The following is a 6,000-nucleotide window of genomic DNA, read 5'->3' on the forward strand; positions in this document are numbered from 1 at the left end:
ATAAACACATAACTATGTTTTGGAGAAGGGTAGAAACTCTCATGTGGGGAAAAACCTTGCAGTCACTGATGGCGTCAGGAGCATGATTAACCAACACAAACACACACACACACACACACACACGCCTACTATTTCACAAAAGGGCAGCTAGTTACTCAAAAGCCTAAAGGGCCATTAGCCAATTTCATGCAGCGTGTTTTTGGGGTTTTTTTGTTTTTTTTTTTAAAAAAGGTTGTGCTTAAATACATTTATACTACTTGATTCCTTGGCCTCAAGTGGAAGTCTAGCCCATTCCACATGAATCCTGTGAGATCCACAGGATTTGTGGGGCCAGACATTCCCTTCTCCTGACTGAAGAACACAGGAAAAAGCCCCATGAAGGAATTCTTGGGGAGCTTTCTTCCCACTCCATGTGGCTATCATCATCTAAAGGCACAACTTGGCCTGGGGTTATGGGTAGCTGAAAGTCCTCAGACAGAGGTGAAGAATCGATCTCTCTAGCATAATGTTTCAAACAAGTGCTCAGCACTTTTTCATGGAAATATCTACACTATGAGCACAAGTTATCAGCAGGAATTCTACAAAACACACCCTATGGATTTTCTTCTTTTTATTCTACTTTATAGCAACACCATCTCACACGAAGTTGGGGTTCATTGATACCCTCAAGGCACGGTCTCATGTTGGGGGCAGCGTAGAGCCATGCTACCTCAGGAGGGGCTGCTGCAAGAAATCTTGTCTCACCCTTGCATTAGGTGGAGTTTACACCCCCTCCTCCTTCTCACCATCACCCTTTGTCTGCCCACCAGCTGCACTGGCCCAGCTTCATAGGAGCATCATGAACTCACAAAGGAAAAAAAAAAAAGAGGGAGCAGACCCTGAGTTTCCCTGAGCAAAGGGGCTACAATTATGTCTGGCCCTTACACAGGACAAATAAAGAGGGGAAAGGTGCTTGCTGTCTTCCTCATAGTACCTCACCAGACGTGGGTATCTGGCCCAAAGTGAGTACCTTCTCAGCCTAAAGATCAAAACACTTAAATACTCAAAATGAAGTATGGAAACACACACCTCTTTTCCACCACAAAAATGTAATTACTTCTGGGATTAGCTGTTGAACTCCCCACAACCCTAGTGCAGCATTGCCATGTGAAAAGACATGAAGAGTACATTATCTAATAAAACTAAGGGTAACTTTAGGTAGGATGCTACTACCCAAGTTGCACTTTAGCCAGGACACCAAGTGCAATGCCTCTTGTCTTGAGAATTGTGCTATGTAATCTTTAATGGCCACAGGTGGCCAGGAGGACCTTAGTTTTGTGTCATTCAAGAGATGGGACCTCCAGCAGCCTCTAATTCAATCTTGGGTCATCAATTACGTTCTGATTCAGGGACAAATCTCCCAATTGAAATATTCATATTGCTTTCTGAAGGACCTGGATAGGCTATGAAGTTTCCTTTACAAAAACTGATCAAGCATGCTGCTGTTAAGCTTAGGAGAGCTGATAGGGTCACAGAACACGGTGCCTCATTTCTAGGGGGGGGGGGAGGCAATGTTATGGTGAAAGTATATATAAATTAATAAATGCACAAAGATTTACAAATGTGTAGAAAATCCATCCAATAGTTTAGACAAGGTGAAGCACACCTGAAAACAGGAATGCTAATAGAGTATAAAATGCCTAGTATTAGCAGGTGATGCATCATTGTAGTCAAAAGCACTATCAACAAAAACAGTCATTGAATGATTTTACTGACCAAAATATTATTACAAAGGCCTTTCTGCAATTCTTTGGGCACCTTTACAACAAAAGGTCTTGCTTACCCAGAGGAATACACAGGAAAAGCAGAACCACTTCACATCTACCAAATTACAGTAGCTGCAAAAATGCTTGTTATACATCATCATTGCAGTAAGACATTATCTCAACAGTTTCCTGATTAAAGAAATCTTTACCCTATTAAATCAAGAAAACTTTCTAACTATTATGTAACTTACAAAGCTGGCATTGGATACAAGATATTAATCTTGAAATAGGTCAACAGAATGTGAAACCTATTGGCTGCAGAATCCATGAATTTTAATTGTCTCCTGTGATTCCGTACACTCATGTTAGATAGCATTATCAGGGAAAAGAACGAGGAGTACTTGTGGTTAGAGACTAACAAATTTATTTGAGCATAAGCTTTTGTGAGCTAAAACCCACTTCATCAGCGAGACTTTCATCCTGTTTCTTCTTTTACTGAAAAAATTCTTTGGCTCTTCCAACCTATTGTTGCAATGTTGTCACTATTTATTATAAAGATGAGAAGTCCCCACTTTATTAAACTTATAAAACCATCACATCTGCTCTGCATCCAGTACTAGAACAGGAAAGATTCTCAATAAAGCAATTTGATTAACCCTTCTTGAAAACTAGGCTCTCCAACACAATTTAATCTTTATTTTGTTAAAACAGTTTTATATTGCAGATTTTTTTTATAATCATTTGGCAAGTGTTCCACAAATTTATCTACCACCAGATATTACATTGCAACCATTTGCAGCCAGCGTTCAGGCATTCCAGGGGTCGTGCAGGAATCATACAGTACAAGGGTAAAAAGTTCCCCCTCAATTTGTGATAGGTAGGTGGGTGGGTGGGATGGGGAATTTGCAGGGAGTGTGGGAGAGAAGAGTGTTTGTTTAGGTTTTGGCTGAAAAAATATCTAAAGTGCTCTTCCATTGTGGAAAATAAAGTAAAAATGGCAACTTCTACTTCAACTTTTTTGTTCCCTGTGTGTATTCAGAGTCATATCTGTTTACTTTAATGACAAACTAATTTTGACTACTGAGCTGAATTTTATTCTTGATTGAGAAAAAACAGGGACTGTCAACTAAATTCTAACTTCAGAATATTCAGGATGTTTGACCAAGAAGGAACCAGCTGGACTTTCAGATTCTAGACAGAATTTGCAGGTATGGCAGTTTAAAAAAAAAAATCTTTTTACTTTAGAAACTGAGCAGACTTGGAATGGAAGCCAGTGAGAGACACTAAACATGGAATGTCACAATACCATTTTCATTTTTTTTTTCAAAGCAGGAGCACACTTTAATATCTAGCTAAGAGGAAGCAGTTTTAATTTGAAGATGCTCCAGAAATTACTTTACTATATACTTGTAGGTTTAAAATCCAGAGTTTAAAACACAGAATATCCAGAGGCCATATTTTCTCTTAGTTAAATCAAGTCTATTGTCTTAGCTTGTGACAGTAACTAAGAAAAAATGCATTGTGTAATGCTACATTCTTTCTGGCATTCCAGCTTTTTTGTTTGTTTTTAACTAGGAATAATCAAGATTGGCTGAATAATCAATATAGCCTTGAAGATCATAACAAACCATCAAATGCAATTCCTTTTTAAAGTCTTCTCAAATAAATTGCTGTATTTCCTTAAAAGCTGAACCATACAGGAAAGCTTAGACTGCAGCTACAGGCCTTCCCTTGGGCTAAAGGAAAAAGCTAACCACGCTGAAAAGAACTCTCACTTCCTTTTAACTAATGTACTATAAATTATATCTGAGGTTCAAAGAACTGTTCTTTGAAGGGGCAGAATCAGAAGCTGCCCATTAGTGTCACACTTCCTCTTTTGAACTGGCTAGATCCTTAACACAAGATTCATTTAATCTTTTCTTTTTTGAAGAAATGAGTACTTGTGGCACCTTAGAGACTAACAAATTTATTAGAGCATAAGCTTTCGTGAGCTACAGCTCACTTCATCGGATGAAGTGAGCTGTAGCTCACGAAAGCTTATGCTCTAATAAATTTGTTAGTCTCTAAGGTGCACAAGTACTCCTTTTCTTTTTGCGAATACAGACTAACACGGCTGCTACTCTGAAACTTAATATTTCTTGTTCACTTCAGTGAATTAGAGAGATCAGGTTCCATGACAGGACAAATCAATCACCCTTTAGCTAATTCACTAATAATTCTAGAATGCTCTCAACCAGCCCCTTCTTTCTCCTGCCTGAAAACTTGGCTTTTCTCTTTTCATTTTTAGGGGGAGAAGGGAGACCGGAGGAAGATGTCAACATGTATTTATAGACTAGCTTTCTCTAAAACGATTAGTAAATCAGTAGGGGAGGTTAAATCTCAAAAATTCCAATGTAATTAAAGACAGCCTGTTATAGAAGAGCTAACAACATAACTAAACCCAACCTCCTGCGACAAGCTATTTATGCAACAGACAAACAAATGTCTATTCCCTCTGATCCGCGAGGTAAATCCAGGTGGGAAAAAACTGTTACCAAAGCAACAGGGACAGCTGCCAAAAAGGTTCCAAGACGCCCTTCCTCCCATCACCAGAGAGAAGCACTGGTTCCCTCCGACAAACTCCAGGAATGTTGGAAGCCCACGATTTGTATGCATTAAAGAGGAAGTCTTATTAATCCGTACCCTGCCAGCGCAGGGCTGTTCCCTACATTTCCCACTGCTCTGAAAGGATCACAGAAATTACCGCTGGACACAGCAGCCGCTTCCAAATTAGGAGACAAAAGAAAGACACTTACTTCCCTGAATGTGAAACTTTGGAAGCAGCAAACTCCACAGTTACTTCAGCCACAGAGTTGGGGTAGGAGCCAGGGTGTAGTTCAGAATTAAATTAGCTGATTAGCCTCGGGAAAAGGAAAAACTACACGTTGATTTTTTTTGACGACCACAGGATTTTACAGCTGGGAGAGAGAGAGAGAGAGAGAGACACACACACACTCCGGAGAAGCCAAGCCTAGAGTCTGCCTGAGGCCACCCCTGTGCACTGCAGAAAAGGAACTTCGGTTGTTTTCAGTGGGTTGGCTGAGAGTTTTCAGTTTACTTCCTGGTATTAGAAGATTTGCATACATAAAGGGTATGGGGGGGGAGAGAAGGGAGACTTTTTAATAAAAATAAAAAGTATTGTGCAGCTTTTGATTAATAAATCAAAACAATGGGGAGGGTTTCATAGGAGGGGCTGAGGCAGAGACACAAACAAGATCCCCAGAGAGATTTCCACCAGCAGAAGACTACGAAATAGATGAGAAGGGATTTCAGGAGAAGGAAGATCATTCCTGTTGGCTGGTTTCATTTTAACGAGAGCAGCCCTCAACCCTCCCTTCCTCTGGCTAATGGGAGGAGGGCATACTCTGCTCTTAGAGACCGTCACAACCATCTATTTCCCTTACTCTTTCTACCTATTAAATGAGGGGAGGCGGCACACACCTGGGGGGGAAGGGGCAGTAAGGAAAGTCCAGGCAGTTTCTCCTATTCCCTTTCTCACCTAGTGGATAATAAACTATTTTAGCTCCCCCAGAGTACATAAGGAGTCTGGGAGAGTTTAGAAGGAATGCAAGTTAAATATTTTGCTAAGTGTAATGACTGTCCCTCCTGAGACAAAGAAACTTGTGAAGTATGACTGAGCAGAGCGGCACTGTTAACACTATTAAACATGAATATTGCAGTAATAGCTAGAGACTAACCAGGAAAGGACTGCATTGTTCTAGGTGCTGTACAAACATATAGTAAATGGCAGTCCCTGCTCCAACGTCTTATGAATCTGAAGGGGAAAATGTAAGCAGTGGCTCTGACGGGTAATAGGATGGAAACATTTCTGTTTTGACCATGATTCTGCTTGTTATGTCCAACGCTGGTCAGAGACCTAATCTGTTTTCTTCATCGGTATGAGGAGAAACTCCTGCTCCCATAATAGGCTGTTATATATTGAAAGATCTGAGAGGGAGGTCACATGTCCCAATAAGGTAGAGGACTCTGATGATGGGCACCAGAAATCCACCATCAACCCTGCCAAACATTTAAACATGGCAATTTCTAAGATGTACAGGAAGCAGGCTTGGAAAGGAACCCAAAGGTACAATTACCAATTTTTAATTAGGATTCACTAGAAGACTTCTCTGATGTGGAATCAGCCCCTAGAGATCCTCAAGCCCCAAGCAGGGAGGTCTGGACAAGAAATCCAGAAGCTGCAACTCAGACTCTA

The 6,000-nt window shown here is 40.5% G+C and overlaps 1 protein-coding gene across 4 annotated transcripts in view; it reads right to left on the reverse strand.

Moving 5' to 3' along the window:
- LYN (LYN proto-oncogene, Src family tyrosine kinase) overlaps positions 1-5,142 on the reverse strand; it is a 92,929-nt gene extending 87,787 nt beyond the window's left edge. Inside the window, exon 1 of one of the 4 annotated variants that reach the window (XM_038389814.2) lies at positions 4,541-5,034. The gene's annotated coding sequence lies outside the window, so the exon portion shown is untranslated. Of the gene's footprint in view, positions 1-4,540 lie in introns of all 4 variants that reach the window. The other 3 variants (XM_038389813.2, XM_043507854.1, XM_043507856.1) reach the window with 3 other exon arrangements.
- Positions 5,143-6,000: the final 858 nt, after the last annotated feature.

Source organism: Dermochelys coriacea, chromosome 2 (genome assembly GCF_009764565.3).
Source record: "Dermochelys coriacea isolate rDerCor1 chromosome 2, rDerCor1.pri.v4, whole genome shotgun sequence".
In the NCBI taxonomy this organism is placed as follows: domain Eukaryota; kingdom Metazoa; phylum Chordata; order Testudines; family Dermochelyidae; genus Dermochelys; species Dermochelys coriacea.